Raw genomic sequence first — 18,458 nt, 5'->3', positions numbered from 1 at the left:
CAGAATTGCACACAGTATTCCAAAAGTGGCTGAACCAATCTCCTATACAGCTGTAACATGACCTCCCAACTCTGTGTTCAACGTACTGCCATCCATTGCACCCCTACCTCCTGCAAATTCCTCATTGTCTCTAAGTGCCACTTGAACTGATCCACGCGATCCGATAGGATTGCAACCAAACACATTCCTGCAGACAGGAACGTGAAATCTTTCCTTAATTTTCCACAAGAACAGCACATCACTCTACTAACAATCTACTGAGCCAGAAAATAGCAGAGTCGGAGTGCTCTGAAAAGACTGCTCCAGGCTAGCTTAGGACCGATGCTTTTATATGTTTCAACTTTAATCAAGAGACAGATCTCAATAAAAACACCTAATAAAAAACCCCACTCTACTCACTTGCAAATATACAAAATGAAAATAGTAAGGTTAACTTCAAAACTGGCCAGTTCCTGTCCCCTGCTGTGAGCTTCCCCACACAGTTTTCTCGAAGGTCAGCTGTGAATTTTGGTGATAGTTTGTTTTCCTTCGAACAAACTCCAATGACCAGAGATGCTTGCAGCCAAACAGCAAAGGCAGCAGCTATGCAGGTTCCTGCTGGGTCAGACAACATAGAGTCATAGAGATGGAAACAGACCCTTCGATCCAACCCATCCATGCTGACCAGATATCCCAAACCAATCTAGTCCCATTTGCCAACATCCGGCCCATATCCCTCCAAACCCTTCCTATTCATATATCCATCCAAATGCCTCTTAAATGTTGCAATTGTACCAGCCTCCACCACATCCTCTGGCAGCTCATTCCATACACATACCACTCTCTGCGTGAAAAGGTTGCCCCTTAGGTCTCTTTTATATCTTTCCCCTCTCACCCTAAACCTATGCCCTCTAGTTCTGGACTCCCCCACCCCAGGGAAAAGACTTTGTCTATTTACCCTATCCATGCCCCTCATAATTTTGTAAACCTCTATAAGGTCACCCCTCAGCCTCCGACGCTCCAGGGAAAACAGCCCCAGCCTGTTCAGCCTCTCCCTGTAGCTCAAATCCTCCAACCCTGGCAACATCCTTGTAAATCTTTTCTGAACCCTTTCAGGTTTCACAACATCTTTCCGATAGGAAGGAGACCAGAATTGCATGCAATATTCCAACAGTGGCCTAACCAATGTCCTGTACAGCTGCAACATGACCTCCCAACTCCTGTACTCAGTACTCTGACCAATAAAGGAAAGCATACCAAACACCTTCTTCACTATCCTATCTACCTGCGACTCCACTTTCAAGGAGTTATGAACCTGCACTCCAAGGTCTCTTTGTTCAGCAACACTCCCTAGGACCTTACCATTAAGTGTATAAGTCCTGCTAAGATTTGCTTTCCTAAAATGCAGCACCTCACATTTATCTGAATTAAATTCTATCTGCCACTTCTCAGCCCATTGGCCCATCTGGTCAAGATCCTGTTGTAATCTGAGGTAACCTTCTTTGCTGTCCACTACATCTCCAATTTTGGTGTCATCTGCAAACTTACTAACTGTACCTCTTATGCTCACATCCAAATCATTTATATAAATGACAAAAAGTAGAGGACCCAGCACCGATCCTTGTAGCACTTCACTGGTCACAGGCCTCCAGTCTGAAAAACAACACTCCAACACCACCCTCTGTCTTCTACCTTTGAGCCAGTTCTGTATCCAAATGGCTAGTTCTCCCTGTATTCCATGAGATCTAACCTTGCTAATCTCCCATGGGGAACCTTGTCGAATGCCTTACTGAAGTCCATATAGATCACATCTACCGCTCTGCCCTCATCAATCTTCTTTGTTACTTCTTCAAAAACTCAATCAAGTTTGTGAGACATGATTTCCCACGCACAAAGCCATGTTGACTATCCCAAATCAGTCCTTGCCTTTCCAAATACATGTACATCCTGTCCCTCAGGATTCCCTCCAACAATTTGCTCACCACTGAGGTCAGGCTCACCGGTCTATAGTTCCCTGGCTTGTCCTTACCACCCTTCTTAAACAGTGGCACCACGTTTGCCAACCTCCAGTCTTCCGGCACCTCACCTGTGACTATCGGTGATACAAATATCTCAGCAAGAGGCCCAGCAATCACTCCCAGCTTCCCACAGAGTTCTCGGGTACACCTGATTAGATCCTGGGGATTTGTCCACCTTTATGTGTTTCAAGACATCCAGCACTTCCTCCTCTGTAATATGGACATTTTTCAAGGTGTCACTATCTATTTTCTTACAGTCTATATCTACCATATCCTTTTCCCAGTAAATACTGATGCAAAATTATTTAGTATCTCCCCCATTTTTTGCGGTTCCACACAAAGGCCGCCTTGCTGATCTTTGAGGGGCCCTATTCTCTCCCTAGTTACCCTTTTGTCCTTAATATATTTGTAAAAACCCTTTGGATTCTCCTTAGCTGTATTTGCCAAAGCTATCTCATATCCCTGTTTTGCCCTCCTATTCTTTCCTATTCTCCTATTCTTCATTATCTGTCTGACTCAGTTGCTCAACACTCACATTTTTAACTGGGCCATTGTCACCATTTTCTAACTTGGTAAAGACAGAAGCAAAATATCCATGTAGTACCTCCAACATACCCTTTGCCTCAGTCAGCAGCTCCCCTTCCTTATGAGCCCCACTCTATCCTTCATTAATGTTCTATTATTAATATGTTTGAAGAAGATATTACTTTTTGTTTTAGCACATCCTGCCACCCTTTCCTCATGCTTTTAGTCTTCCTTATTCTAGCCTTCGCCTTTTTCCTACAATTGAGAGACTCTTTCTGGTTTTTATTGCTATTATTATTATCCCAGCATGCATCACATGCCTCCTCTTTCTTTCATATTTCCTCACCAGGCTCCTTTGTCATCCAGGGTACTCTAGTTTTGGATACCCCAAGTTTATTTCTCATGGGTCTGTCCTCTGTTTCTACTAAAAGCCTTATAATTCTGAACGTTAAGTGTCCAGTCCTGTTCTGTCAATGTTATTATATCACACTGACCCACAGCAATTTCTGCTTCCAGTTCCCCAGTTTTGATCACTATAATCTGTGCATTTAAAAACATTTAATTTAATGCTGCCCTTATCTCTTTCTTTCCCATTGGAAGACGATCATTTCTTTATTCACCGTCAGCACTAAAGTCTTCCTTCATTTCCTTTTCCTCCATTCATCATCTTCTGTCTTTTGCCCTCTCTGGTATATTCAAAACTACGTCCATTTGACAAGCCACTGGGTCTTCTCCCTGGTGTGGGGAGTCCAGAACTGGAGGGCATAGGTTTGGGGTGAGAGGGAAAAGTTATGGGGGAGGGGACCTTGGGGGTGGGGGGGTGGGGGGGTGGGGGGGTCAGCTTTTTCATGAATGGGGTGGTGTATGCGTGGAGTGGGCTGCTAGGGGAAGTGGTGGAGGCTGCTACAATTGCACCATTTAAAAGGCATCTGGATGGGTATATGGGTGGGATGGGTGCTGGCAGGTGGGACTAGATTGGGTTGGGATGTCTGGTCGGCATGGAGGGGATGGACCGAAGGGTCTGTTTCCATGTCGTACATCTCTATGACTAAGACTATGACCTCCCTGGTTTAAAAGTTTAACTCTCCCCTCACTGCGTTACTTACTCTCTCATCCAGGAGATTTGCTGAGATGAAGCCATCTCTTCTGAAGAAGATTGTCCTTTCCTAAAATTGGTCACCATGTCCCAAATATCTAAGACCCTCCCTCCTACACCACCCCTCATGCTTTTTTCTCTCGGATTTGCCTGTGTTTAAATGGTGAAGGTGATTGTGTGCTACCTGAAATGTGTGGTTACCTTATACAGAAAGACTCGGTGGCCTGGGCTTGTTTGGACGAGAAGTCAGAAGAGTGGGCGGTCATTTGTTTTGAAGTTGATAAGATCTTGACAGGTTGAATGTGGAGAAAATGTTTCCACTTGTGTGTGAGTCCAGAACTGGGGCACATTTAAAATTAAAGATCTTCCTTTTCAGACAGGGATGACAGGAATTCTTTTATCTCAAAGAATGGTGCAACTTTGGAACTCTGCGTCAGAAGGTACAGGAGGCGGGATCATGAATATTTTAATCATGAATATTTTAAAGAGACAGGTAATTTCCTTTTGGTAAGGGAGTCAAAGATTGTCTAGGTTAGTTGAGAATGTGGAATTCAGAACACAAACCAATCAGCCAGGATCTTATTGAAAGACAGAGCACACAGGGGGGCCCTGAATACTTTATTTCTGCTCTCAATTCACATGTTAGTAATTGCTTGGTTGATAGATAATATTGTAGGAGAAAGTGAGGACTGTAGATGCTGGAGATCAGAGCTGAAAATGTGTTGTTGGGAAAGCGCAGCAGGTCAGGCAGCATCCAAGGAACAGGAGAATCGATGTTTCGGGCATGAGCCCTTCTTCAGGAATGCTTATGCCCGAAACGTCGACTCTCCTGCTCCTTGGATGCTGCCTGACCTGCTGCGCTTTTCCAGCAACACATTTTCAGCTCTGATAGATAATATTGGCCAGGATCTGGGTAACATCTCCCTGACTCTGAATAGTGCATGGGATTGCTTCTGTCCAACCAAGAAAGCAGACAGGATCTCCAATTTACCACAAAAGACAGCACCTCCAACAGTGCAATGCTCCTTTACCAAGAAGAAAATACATATTTTTTTAAAAAAAACTAATACTTGTAAATTAATGTACTGCTCACACAGGTGATTTTGTCATTTGCACGTTTGACTGGGTTTTCCCTCTGGGTCAGCATCACACTAGAACGCTAGTTTAGATTTTGTATTCAGGTCTAACAACTGGGGATTGAAACCATGACCCATTGACTGATGTGAAGCTAGCACCCACTGGGCTGCAGCAGACAGTATTTCCTTCTCATTCGAGGAGACCAGCATCTGTCTGTCAATTCCTGTGTTCCCCCTGGCTAAATCTAGGCCAATCCTGATAATGGAGCTGAGAGTAAATGCAGAAAGTTTAAACTAAACCAGCTCTTGTTTTCAGGTCAGGTTGAAATGTGGTGGTTCATGAGTTTTGTTTTGGCCAGGAATCTGTCAAGGGGCAGCACAGTAGCTCAGTGGTTAGCACTGCTGCCTCACAGCACCAGGGTCCCAGGTTCAATTCCAGCCTCAGGTGACTGTCTGTGTGGAGTTTGCACATTCTCCCCGTGTCTGTGCGGATTTGCTCCGGGTGCTCTGATTTCCTCCCCAAGTCCAAAGATGCGCGGGTTAGCTGAACTGGCCATGCTAAACTGCCCGTAGTGTTAGGTGCATTAGTCAGAGGGGGCTGGAGGTCTGGGTGGGTTACTCTTCGGAGGGTCAGCATGGACTTATTGGGCTGAAGGGCCTGTTTCCACACTGTAGGGAATCTAATCTAATCTAAAAACTGAGAAAGGGTTCTGATAAATACAAATGGATGTGAGGTTATGTCCAATATTTCAGTTGATTTATGTGATAGGAAATAATTTGAAGAGAACACGCACCCAATCATGATTTTGTACACATCATGGTTAGGACACATCAGAACAGACAGCTTTTGTCAATTCGAGTGGGCATAAGCCCTGCATTAACTCAGTATGCTGCCCAGTCCCATTAACCTCCATATAACCCTTTCACCAGTTCCAATAACTATCAGCTCTCTGACTCTGTCAGACTGTGGTCGAAATGTCCTTCTGCTCTTTTCCCCAGGCTGCTTCAGAAGGACAGGGGGACTCTGTACCGGACCTGACGTTTAACCATGTGCAGAAGCTGGGTCATGCCAGCTCTGTGATTTGGAAGTTGGCCACAAAGGACCTGAAGCCCAGGTGATTGGAGGAAGTTGGCAGAGCGTTGGGATTTCTCCAAGAAACACTTCAAAGCCGTGGAGACTCAGTGGACAGGTATATGAAGCAAAGAGCAGGACATTACAACTGAATTACAACTGGGGATGTCAGGCAAATTTGGAACAAACATTGGGACAACTGATAAAGAAAATAATGCCTTCAATATTAATTGAGAACCTGCTTTAGTTTAACACAAGCTGAGACTGACTGTCTGGGTATCAGTGGCTGTTCAGGTAAACACCATCTTGAACATTACTCTGTTGATGCATTTGAAGTCACATTTGATGACAGCCAATTTTCCAGCTTAGTTGCTTATTTGCTGTTCTTTCTGCTTCACCACGAAAAAGACAAATGATTTAAACATATGATCTTACAATACCCCAGTCAAACTCTCCCAGGTACTGCACAGTGCTTGATACAGAATAAAGCTTCCCCTCCACTCTGTGGCTGCAACTTTCCCAGGATAGGGACAGTATTAGATACAGTGTAAAGCACCTTCTGTACTGTTTCCATCAAGCATTCCTGGAAAAGATATAGCATTAGGTTAGGTACAGAGTAAACCTTCCTCCTAACTGTCCCCATCAAACACTCCCCAGCGCAGAGACAGTACAGATTAGATTCAGAGTGAAAATACCTTTTGCAATGTTGGTTTGTGCATTCCTGAGCATAAGGTGAGAAGGAATAACAATGCTCAATGGATTTCAAAGTTTCAAGTTTGTGTTAACATTAATCTGAATTATCCTCTGGCTGCAGGAAGTAACAGTTATAAGGAGCATGGTTACCGAATGCTGCTGACCTGGCTTCATGGGATGATCACCTTGGGCAGGAATCCCATCCAGGAGCTGTATAAAGGTCTGGTGAAAATGGAAAAAGCTGAAGTAACAGGTGAATATGACTGACAGCTGGTTTAAAGCTACAGCACTGAAATATATTCATTAGAATATGAGCCCTAACAATCAATACTAGTCCACATTTTAGTTAATCTAGTTAATTATAAACTTAGTGTAATCAATCCCAAAGTTTTATTCATTGTGGTTAACGTTCATCTTCCTTAGTGGGAATATTTCTATGTCCTCGAAGCCACCAATTCTCATTGGGTCCTCGGGTTTTTGATTACAGTTGTTCTGTATTAACTTGTGTCTCGAAATTCCTATCAGTGTTCCCGGGAACTGGTGATCCATTGAAATTCTACACAAGAGGGGTGAATGGAAAATGATTTGAAACAGCTTGACTGGGATCCGAAGTGATGAGGGTGACATGGAAGGGATCTGATCCACTTGGATTCTGTAGTTTTTCTTTAATCTTTCTTGAGATTTTGACGTTGCTGGAAAGGCCAGCATTTGTGGCCCATCCTAATATTGTCCTCGGGCTCAGTCACTTGCATAACCATTTCACAAGGTAATCGAGATCCAACCACATTGTTGTAGGGTTGGTGTCACATGTTAGACAAGCCCAGGTGACTTTCGGCAGACTTCAATCTCGAAAGGGCATTGTTGAACAAGATGGATTTTTACAACAATTGGTGACAGATTACTGAAACTGTCTTTATACAACAGAATTACTACTTGCATTCAAATTTCCCCAGGTGCTGTGGTGTGATTGAACCAATGACCCAGAACATTAGCCTGGGCCTCTGGATTATTGATCAGGTGATTTATTGAAAAGGGTGTTGCTGGAAAAGCACAGCAGGTCATACTGCATCCTGATAAGGGCTTATGCCTGAAACATCGACTCTCCTGCTACTCAGATGCTGCCTGACTTGCTGAGCTTTTCCAGCACTACCCTTTTTGACTCTGACTTTTCCAGCATCTGCTTTCTCCTGGATTCTTTATGATGGATCACCGAATTACAGGATTGTTATGGTGCAGTAAGAGGTCATTTTATATAGCCATAATCCCTTCCCTTTTACCCATATCTCTGCCCACCATTCTATCAAAATAATCATCCAGTGCCCTCTTGGTTGCCTCAGTTGATGCTTCCAGGAAATGTATTTCATTCCTTAAGTACTTGCTGTGAAAAAGGATGTTCTTGCATTACCCTTCATCTGTTTGAACATCACTTTAAATCTACGCCCCTCTCATCGTTGTTCATTTTATAAGTGGGAATAGCTTCTCCCCATCTATTGTATTGGGCTTGCTCATGATTTTGAAAACTTCAACCACACAGAGTCATAGAGATGTACAGCACGGAAACAGACCCTTCGGCCCAACCTGTCCATGCTGACCAGATATCCCAACCCAATCTAGTCCCATCTGCCAGCACCCGGCCCATATCCCTCCAAACCCTTCCTATTCATATACCCATCCAAATGCCTCTTAAATGCTGTAATTGTACCAGCCTCCACCATATCCTCTGGCAGCTCATTCCATACACATACCACCCTCTGCGTGAAAAAGTTGCCCCTTAGGTCTCTTTTATATCTTTCCCCTCTCACCCTAAACCTATGCCCTCTAGTTCTGGACTCCCCCACCCCAGGGAAAAGACTTTGCCTACTTATGCTATCCATGCCCCTCATAATTTTGTAAACCTCTATAAGGTCACCCCTCAGCCTCCGACGCTCCAGGGAAATCAGCCCCAGCCTGTTCAACCTCTTCCTGTAGCTCAAATCCTCCAACCCTGGCAACATCCTTGTAAATCTTTTCTGAACCCTTTCAAGTTTCACAACATCTTTCCAACAGGAAGGAGACCAGAATTGCACGCAATATTCCAACAGTGGCCTAACCAATGTCCTGTACAGCCGCAACATGACCTCCCAACTCCTGTACTCAATACTCTGACCAATAAAGGAAAGCATACCAAATGCCTTCTTCACTATCCTACCTACCTGCAACTCCACTTTCAAGAAGCTATGAACCAGCACTCCAAGGTCTCTTTGTTCAGCAACACTCCCTAGGACCTTACCATGAAGTGTATAAGTCCTGCTAAGATTTGCTTTCCCAAAATGCAGCACCTCACATTTATCTGAATTAAACTCCATCTGCCACTTCTTAGCCCATTGACTCATCTGGTCCAGATCCTGTTGTAATCTGAGTTAACCCTCTTCACTGTCCACTCCACCTCCAATTTTAGTGTCATAGAACATAGAACATAGAACAATACAGCACAGAACAGGCCCTTCGGCCCACAATGTTGTGCTGAACATCTATCCTAGATTAAGCACCTATCCATGTACCTATCCAATTGCCACTTAAAGGTCACCAATGATTCTGACTCTACCACTCCCACAGGCAGCGCATTCCATGCCCCCACCACTCTCTGGGTAAAGAACCTACCCCTGACATTCCCCCTATACCTTCAACCCTTCACCTTAAATTTATGTCCCCTTGTAACACTCTGTTGTACCCAGGGAAAAAGTCTCTGACTGTCTACTCTATCTATTCCCCTGATCATCTTATAAACCTCTATCAAGTCACCCCTCATCCTTCGCCATTCCAATGAGAAAAGGCCGAGAACTCTCAACCTATCCTCATACGACCTATTCTCCATTCCAGGCAACATCCTGGTAAATCTCCTCTGCACCCTCTCCAAAGCTTCCACATCTTTCCTAAAGTGAGGTGACCAGAACTGCACACAGTACTCCAAATGTGGCCTTACCAAGGTCCTGTACAGCTGCAACATCACTTCACGAATCTTGAATTCAATCCCTCTGCTAATGAACGCTAATACACCATAGGCCTTCTTACAAGCTCTATCCACCTGAGTGGCAACTTTCAAAGATCTATGAACATAGACCCCAAGATCCCTCTGCTCCTCCACCTTACTAAGAACCCTCCCGTTAACCCTGTATTCCGCATTCTTATTTGTCCTTCCAAAATGGACAACCTCACACTTGACAGGGTTGAACTCCATCTGCCACTCCTCAGCCCAGCTCTGCATCATATCTAAGTCCCTTTGCAGCCGACAACAGCCCTCCTCACTATCCACAAATCCAGCAATCTTTGTATCGTCTGCAAATTTACTGACCCACCCTTCGACTCCCTCTTCCAAGTCATTAATAAAAATTACAAACAGCAGAGGACCCAGAACTGATCCCTGCGGAACTCCACTTGTAACTGGGCTCCAGGCTGAATATTTACCATCTACCATCACTCTCTGACTTTGACCGGTTAGCCAGTTCTCTATCCAACTGGCCAAATTTCCCTCTATCTCATGCCTCCTGACTTTCCGCATAAGCCGAACATGGGGAACCTTATCAAATGCCTTACTAAAATTCATGTACACTACATCCACTGCTCTACCCTCATCCACATGCTTGGTCACCTCCTCAAAGAATTCAATAAGACTTGTAAGGCAAGACCTACCCCTCACAAATCCGTGCTGGCTGTCCCTAATCAAGCAGTGTCTTTCCAGATACTCATAAATCCTATCCCTCAGTACCCTTTCCATTACTTTGCCTACCACCGAAGTAAGACTAACTGGCCTGTAATTCCCGGGGTTATCCCTATTTTTGAACAGGGGCACAACATTCGCCACTCTCCAGTCCCCTGGTACCACCCCCGTTGACAGTGAAGACGAAAAGATCATTGCCAATGGCTCTGCAATTTCCTCTCTTGCTTCCCACATAATCCTAGGATATATCCCGTCAGGCCCGGGGGACTTGTCTATCCTCAAGTTTTTCAAAATGCCCAACACATCTTCCTTCCTAACAAGTATCTCTTCTAGCTTACCAGTCTGTTTCACACTCTCCTCTTCAACAATACGGTCCCTCTCATTTGTAAATACTGAAGAAACGTACTCACTCAAGACCTCTCCTATCGCTTCCGACTCAATACACAATCTCCCACTACTGTCCTTGATCGGACCTACCCTCGTTCTCGTCATTCTCATGTTTCTCACATACACATAAAAGGCCGTGGGGTTATCCTTGATCCTACCCGCCAAAGATTTTTCATGCCCTCTCTTAGCTCTCCTCATCCCTTTCTTCAGCTCCCTCCTGGCTATCCTGTATCCCTCCAATGCTCTGTCTGAACCTTGTTTCCTCAACCTTATGTAAGCCTCCTTCTCCCTCTTTACTAGACATTCAACCTCCCTCGTCAACCAAGGTTCCCTCACACGACCATCTCTTTCCTGCCTGACTGTACCTTTTATGCTCGCATCCAAATCATTTATGGAAATGACAAAAAGTAGAGGGCCCAGCACCGATCCTTGTGGCACTCCACTGGTCACAGGCCTCCAGTCTGAAAAACAACCCTCCAAGACCACCCTCTGTCTTCTACCTATGAGCCAGTTCTGTATCCAAATGGCTGGTTCTCCCTGTGTTCCATGAGATCTAACCTTGCTAACCAGTCTCCCATGGGGAACCTTGTCGAACGCCTTACTGAAGTCCATATAGATCACATCGACTGCTCTGCCCTCATCAATCCTCTTTGTTACTTCTTCAAAAAACTCAATCAAGTTTGTGAGACATGATTTCCCATGCACAAAGCCATGTTGACTATCCCTAATCAGTCCTTGCCTTTCCAAATACATGTACATCCTGTCCCTCAGGATTCCCTTCAACAACTTGCCCACCACCGAGGTCAGTCTCACTGGTCTATAGTTCCCTGGCTTGTCCTTACCATCCTTCTTAAACAGTGGCACCACGTTTGCCAACCTCCAGTCTTCTGGCACCTCACCTGTGACTATCAATGATACAAATATCTCAGCAAGAGGCCCAGCAATCACTTCTCTAGCTTCCCACAGAGTTCTCGGGTACACCTGATCAGCTCTGGGGATCTATCCATTTTTTAAAAGTTTCAAGACATCCAGCACTTCCTCCTCTGTAATCTGGACATTTTGCAAGATGTCACCATCTATTTCCCTACAGTCTATATCTTCCATATCCTTTTCCACAGTAAATACTGATGCAAAATATTCATTTAGTATCTCCCCATTTTCTGTGGCTCCACACAAAGGCTGCCTTGCTGATCTTTGAGGGGCCCTATTCTCTCCCTAGTTACCCTTTTGTCTTTAATGTATTTGTAAAAACCCTTTGGATTCTCCTTAATTCTATTTGCCAAAGCTATCTCATGTCCCCTTTTTGCCCTCCTGATTTCCCTCTTAAGTATACTCCTATTTCCTTTATACTCTTCTAAGGATTCACTCGATCTATCCTGTCTATACCTGACATATGCTTCCTTCTTTTTCTTAACCAAACCCTCAATCTCTTTAGTCATCCAGCATTCCCTTTCCCTACCAGCTTTCCCTTTCACCCTAACAGGAATATACTTTCTCTCAGCCTTTTTCTCTCCGAAGAGAACAGTACCTACATTTTCAATCTATTCTTATAACTGAAGATTCTAATTCCCGGCACTATTCTTATAAATCACATCTTAAGTCTCTCCAGTCCATTCAAATATTTCCTTTAATGGGCAGCGAACAACTGTACACAACAGACCAGCTGAGGTCTAACAGGTACAAGTTCAACATCACCTCCCTGCTCTTATACTCTATGTTCCTATTAGTAAAGCTGGGAATGTTGCAAGTTTTATTAACTGTTCTCTTCACTTGTCCTGCCAGCTTTAGTGATCTGTGAACACACATACCCGGGTCTGTCTGCCCCTGTGCCAGCTTTGGAATTGTAGCCTCTAATCTATCTGACCTTACACATTGCTGCATGGAGCCTTGTCTGCTCCCTAACTGTCCATTTCACCAACTTGTCACTGTCCTTCTGAAGTTCTCCTCTGGCCTTATCACAGTTTGTAATTCTTTCATGTTTGGTGTCATCTGCAAGCTTTGAAATTTTCCCTATATCCAGATTGTTAATATTTATCAGGAAAACCAAGAGTCCCCTTGGAAATTTGGCAATCAAACTTTCCACCATCTCAAGAAATATCCATTGGCCACGCCTCTCTGAGTAATTACGGATGAGTCCATTGGGACAGGAGTAAATAGGCACCTGGACTATATGGATTCTGTATCATGGGCATGATGTGGAAGAGAACTGGTCCAATGGAATTATGTGAGGGAGTGAATAAGGAGGGATATGGTCTGATAGTAGTTAAATAAAAGGGATCTGATTGATTCGGATTTTGTGTGATGAGAGGAAAGAGGAATCTGGCCCACTAGGATTCTGCATGATGGGAATAAATAAGAACTTGGTTCATTGGGATTCTGGGCTGAAAATGTGTTGCTGGAAAAGCGCAGCAGGTCAGGGAGCATCCAAGAAACAGGAGAATCGATGTTTTGGGCATGAGCCCTTCTTCAGGAATGAGGAGAGTGTGCCAGGCAGGCTAAGATAAAAGGTAGGGAGGAGGGACTTGGGGGAGGAGCGTTGGAAATGCGATAGTTGGAAGGAGGTCAAGGTGAGGGTGATAGGCCGGAGTGGGGTGGGGGCGGAGCGGTCAGGAAGAAGATTGCAGGTTAGGAGGGCGGTGCTGAGTTCGAGGGATTTGACTGAGACAAGGTGGGGGGAGGGGAAATGAGGAAACTGGAGAAGTCTGAGTTCATCCCTTGTGGTTGGAGGGTTCCCAGGCGGAAGATGAGGCGCTCTTCCTCCAACCGTCGTGTTGTTATGGTCTGCCGGTGGAGGAGTCCAAGGACCTGCATGTCCTTGGTGGAGTGGGAGGGGGAGTTAAAGTGTTGAGCCACGGGGTGGTTGGGTTGGTTGGTCCAGGGGTCCCAGAGGTGTTCCCTGAAGCATTCCGCAAGTAGGCGGCCCGTCTCCCCAATATAGAGGAGGCCACATCGGGTGCAGCGGATGCAATAGATGATGTGTGTGGAGGTGCAGGTGAATTTGTGGCGGATATGGAAGGATCCCTTGGGGCCTTGGAGGGAAGTGAGGGGGGAGGTGTGGGCGCAAGTTTTGCATTTCTTGCGGTTGCAGAGGAAGGTGCCGGAAGTGGAGGTTGGGTTGGTGGGGGGTGTGTGGATCTGACGAGGGAGTCACGGAGGGAGTGGTCTTTTCGGAACGCTGATAGGGGAGGAAAGGGAAATATATCCCTGCTGGTGGGATCCGTTTGGAGGTGGCGGAAATGACGACGGATGATGTGATATACGGAGGTTGGTGGGGTGGTAGGCGAGGACCAGTGGGGTTCTGTCCTGGTGGCGATTGGAGGGGCGGGGCTCAAGGGCGGAGGAGCGGGAAGTGGAGGAGATGCGGTGGAGAGCATCGTCGATCACATCTGGGGGGAAATTGTGGTCTTTAAAGAAGGAGGCCATCTGGGCTGTACGGTATTGGAACTGGTCCTCCTGGGAGCAGATGCGGCGGAGACGAAGGAATTGGGAATATGGGATGGCGTTTTTACAGGGGGCAGTGTGGGAGGAGGTGTAGTCTAGGTAGCTGTGGGAGTCAGTTGATTTGTAGTAAATGTCCGTGTTGATTCAGTCGCCCGAGAAAGAAATGGAAAGGTCTAGGAAGGGGAGGGAGGAGTCTGAGACAGTCCAGGTAAATTTGAGGTCTGGGTGGAAGGTGTTGCTAAAGTGGATGAACTGTTAAACCTCCTCGTGGGAGCACGAGGCAGCGCCGATACAGTCATCGATGTAGCGGAGGAAAAGGTGGGGGGTGGTGCCAGTGTAGCTGCGGAAGATGGACTGTTCCACATATCCTATGAAGAGGCAGACATAGCTGGGGCCCATGCGGGTGCCCATGGCTACTCTTTTGGTTTGGAGGAAGTGGGAGGATTGGAAAGAGAAGTTGTTCAGGGTGAGGACCAGTTCAGTCAGTCGAAGGAGGGTGTCAGTGGAAGGGTACTGGTTGGTATGGCAGGAAAGGAAGAAGCGGAGGGCTTTGAGTCCTTCGTGATGGTGAATGGAGGTGTACAGGGACTGGATGTCCATGGTGAAGATAAGGCGTTGGGGATCGGGGAAGCGAAAATCATGGAGGAGGTGGAGGGCGTGGGTGGTGTCTCATTGGGATCCTGTATAATCAGAGTGAAAAGAGATCTGTTCCATTGAAATTCTGAATGATGGGTATGATTGGGAACAGATCTGGTACGTTCAGATTCTATCTGATGAGCAACACACCATATACAATTCTGATCCAGAGGGATTCTGTGGGCATGATGTGGAAAAGTTCTGGTCTTTTCACATTCCATATGATGGGAGTGATTAGAAAGGAATCTGGTCCATTGGGATTCTTCAGATGGGCATGATTAAAAAGGAATATTGTTTGTCTTAACGCTCTATAATCGGTGTGATAAGGAAGTTATCTTGTACATAGAGATTTGGTCCATTGAGGTTCTGTATGATGATTGTGAACAGAGATTCAGTGCAGTGAGTGAATGGGAAATCTATGGGTCATTGGGATTATGATGCATTTGAAGGGATCTAGTCTATTGGCATTCTGTGTGATGCAAGTGGCATGGAAAGAGTTTGATCTATTGCATCACAGCACGGTGGCTCAGTGGTTAGCACTGCTGCCTCACAGCACCAGGGTCCCACGTTCAATTCCAGCCTCGGGCAACTGTCTGTGTGGAGTTTGCACATTCTCCCAGTGTCTGTGTGGGTTTCCTCTGGGTATTCCCATTTCCTCCCACAGTCACAAAGATGTGCAGGTCAGGTGGATTGGCCATGCTAAATCGCCCATAGTGTTAGGTGCATTAGTCAGAGGGTAATGGGTCTGGGTGGGTTACTCGTTGGAGGGTCGGTGTGGACTGGTTGGGCCGAAGGGCCTGTTTCTACACTTTCGGGGATCTAAGTTTCAATTGTCAGTTTCACCGCAGTGCATTTTAAACATTTAATTTGACCTAAATTTTATATTATTATTGCAAATGTTTATTTTACCAGAATTGTCTTTGTTCAACAGAGAAAGTACGTAGACAGGCGAAGACAGAGAAAGATTCATCGCAAAAGTGCAAAGTGATGTGAGTGGTAGAGAAGCCACAGCATCTATTATTGAATAATGCTTCTTAATGTTTCCCTGAAATATCTTTTAAAATAAATTGATTTATAAGTAAAAGTTTCAATTTTTGAGAAGATTTGTAGCTCAGTTTCAGGTTCAGGTTGTAAGATTGCTCGCTGAGCTGGAAGGTTTGTTCTCAGATGTTTCGTCACCATGCTACGTAACATCATCAGTGAGGCTCCAGTGTTCTGTTCCGCTTTCTATTTACCTGTTCTGGTCTGTTAAAGTGAGTGATATCACTTCCGGTACTTTTTATCAGAGTAAAAAATATTAAAACAAAGGCACATCACCAACACTTTGGCAATCACAGTCCATAAGATGAAACCATTGGAATTATTGTAAAGCTCATGCTCAGGGTTTTGACCCTGCTGGGTTTTGATTGGTTCTGATTGGTTCTGATGGATATCATTTTTATTTTTGAGAGGAGTCAAATTAAGAGCCTTCTAACCTGCACCTAAATTGATTAAATTAAGTGAGACTGAATAAAAATGAAGTGAATTACCTTTTGAACACAATTACATTGCAACATCGATCCAGGGAAGGGCTACTCTGTCAACCCAAATCCCAGAATAGTTCTGCTAACTTCTAACTTGTTATCTGTTCCCTCGGGGTCCGAGTACTTAAACTTCCACTAAAGCAAATGAGGCACTGTATATACTAAGCAGAAATGTCTATTTCAGATTATTATCCTCTTTCCTGTTAAAACAAAAAAACAACCTGAACATTTTGTTCAGAGTGAAATTGGTTCTCACCAGGATGGCCTTCTGTAAATCACAATCTGGTGACCAAGGTTCAGATACAAGTCTGCACCTGATTTCCCTCACACAGCTTCAGATATACCAATGTACGGAGACACTCAGCAGCCTACATGGGAACAGTCTGGATGGAACTTTATTCAAGTCAGTGTTGGACACGTCGTGGAAGTGTTTGATGGGAACGGTGTGAAGGAACATGACTGTGTCTCTAACCTCTGGTATACCTGTCCTAGGAGTACCTGATGGGGATAGTGTAGAGAGAGCTTTACTCTTTATCCTATCTGTGCTGTATCTGTCCTGGGAGTGTTTGATGAAGAGTTTTGAAGGAGTTTTACTTATTATCCACCAGATTGTCGCTGTCCTGGGAGTGTTTAAAGTGGAAAGAGGAGAGTGAGCATTACTCTGCATCGAGCCCCATGCTGTATCTACCTTATCAGCATTTGATGGGACAGGAAAGCTAATGTGTATCCTCTACCTGAATACATTCTATTCCAAGTTGATAGTGTTTACATTAAACCTGGAATAATGTTCTCATCTAGATCAAGTCTTGTGTGGTTTGTCATGACGCTTAGAAACATTCCTATGGTTTATTCTTTTAAGGTATAGCATTTTGAGGAACTTGATTTGGTGTTTTCTTGGTAAAATTGTGGGGTTTAGTTTCTTTCCATGACGTTTTGAAGTGTTTTGACTTGAGGAATAAACACAAGTTGGTTTAGAATACAGTCACAAAAATGGAAAATAGGCAGCCTCATCACTGACCTGTTACCTCTATTAGGAGTCAGGTTCTCTAACAAAAACAAATTGCTGGAAAAACTCAGCAGGTCTGACAGCATCTGTGGAGAGAAAGCAGAGTTAATGTTTCAAATCCAGTGACCGTGCTTCAGACTTGATTGTAGATGGGTTCATATTTATGCAGAAAGTGGGGTGGAGGCATGGGGTGAGAGCAAAGGGATGAGTACAAATAGAGCCCGAAGAGAGAGAGAAACACAGTTGGATAGACAAAGGAGGGGGTTAAAGATAAAAATGAATATCTGCTAATGGGGTTTTTAGTGGCTGACAGTGTGGTTAGATGTGGTAGCAGCCCATGTGATGACAAGGCCTGGTGTGTGGGGATAGGGTGGGCCTGGACAGTTCTGTAATCTAACATCGATTTTTATTTTAGTTCTTACTCCAAATGTTTGCTTCTTGTTGTCAGATCCATACTTCACTGATGGGTCAGGGTTCGAGTGCAAACTCAAAAGCACCAGTTCTTTAAGATCCTGACAAAGACGTTTGTTTATCTGTCCTATCTATTGATAGATCTAAATCTTTCCAGATAGTTTTTGTTGTTTTCCGCATTTCAGAATTTTACAAGTTTTTTTTAATGCGGGCAGGGAAAAACCTATTTCTCCCTTAATTGTCGGGTCACACAGGGTTCCTCTGCAGAGATGTAGTTGAGCGCTTCATTTTGATTGAAGCTGATGTTTTTTTCAGGTGTTGTTTGTCCTCTAGCCTGGTGGTATGGCAGCACGGTAGTTAGCGCCACTGCCTCAGCGCTGGGGACCCAGGTTCAATTCCACCCTCATGTGACTGTCTGTGTGGAGTTTGCACATTCTCCCCCGGGTGCTCCGGTTTCCTCCCACAGGCCAAAGATGTGCAGGTCCGGTGAATTGACCAAAAGTAAATTGCCCGTAGTCTTCAGGGATTTGTAGGTTAGGTGCATTAGTCAGGGAAAATGTAGAGTAATAGGGTAGGAGAATAGATCTGGGTGGGATACTCTTCGGAGGGCCAGAGTGGACTTGTTGGGTCAAATGGCCTGTTTCCACACTGCAGGGATTCTATTCTAATCTGCACGTTAATGGTCCAATAGTACTATTTGAAGACAGGCAGGTGAGTTGTCCCCTATAGTGGTCAATACCGATCTCTTCAAAATATGGTTCAAACAGATTATCTGGTTATTAAGTAATTTTTGGGTGTTTGTTGTGCACAAGTTGAATGTACTATTTTCCTACTGATTACACATCAAAACAAAATTCTTAATTGGCTGTGAAATTTCTAGGAAGTCCTGAAGTTGTGA

This window comes from Hemiscyllium ocellatum, chromosome 50 (genome assembly GCF_020745735.1).
Source record: "Hemiscyllium ocellatum isolate sHemOce1 chromosome 50, sHemOce1.pat.X.cur, whole genome shotgun sequence".
Lineage (NCBI taxonomy): Eukaryota > Metazoa > Chordata > Chondrichthyes > Orectolobiformes > Hemiscylliidae > Hemiscyllium > Hemiscyllium ocellatum.
This window is presented reverse-complemented; position numbering follows the sequence as displayed.